Source organism: Notothenia coriiceps, unplaced genomic scaffold (genome assembly GCF_000735185.1).
Source record: "Notothenia coriiceps isolate Sejong01 unplaced genomic scaffold, NC01 NC01_scaffold00034548, whole genome shotgun sequence".
Taxonomy (NCBI): Eukaryota; Metazoa; Chordata; class Actinopteri; order Perciformes; family Nototheniidae; genus Notothenia; species Notothenia coriiceps.
The window spans coordinates 306,937-307,230 of NW_011367249.1; positions in this window are offsets into that span (position 1 = coordinate 306,937).

The following is a 294-nucleotide window of genomic DNA, read 5'->3' on the forward strand; positions in this document are numbered from 1 at the left end:
TACCGTTTTGAGTTCAACAATGTAACAGTAAAGTAGAAAGTAACACAAGGTATTTGAGTTCAACACATAGTAAAGAAGAGTAGAAAAAGTAACAAGGTATTATGAGTATTCAACAAGTAGAGAAGTAGAAGTTCAGAGTATTTGAGTTCAACCATGTAAGAGTAGAAAAGATAAGGTATATTGAGTCAACAAGTAAGAAGTAGAAAAAAGGTTACAGGTAAATAATTGAGAGTCATCAACAAGTAAAGAAGAGAAGATAAAGAAAAAGTTCAGGTAATATATGAGTTCAACATG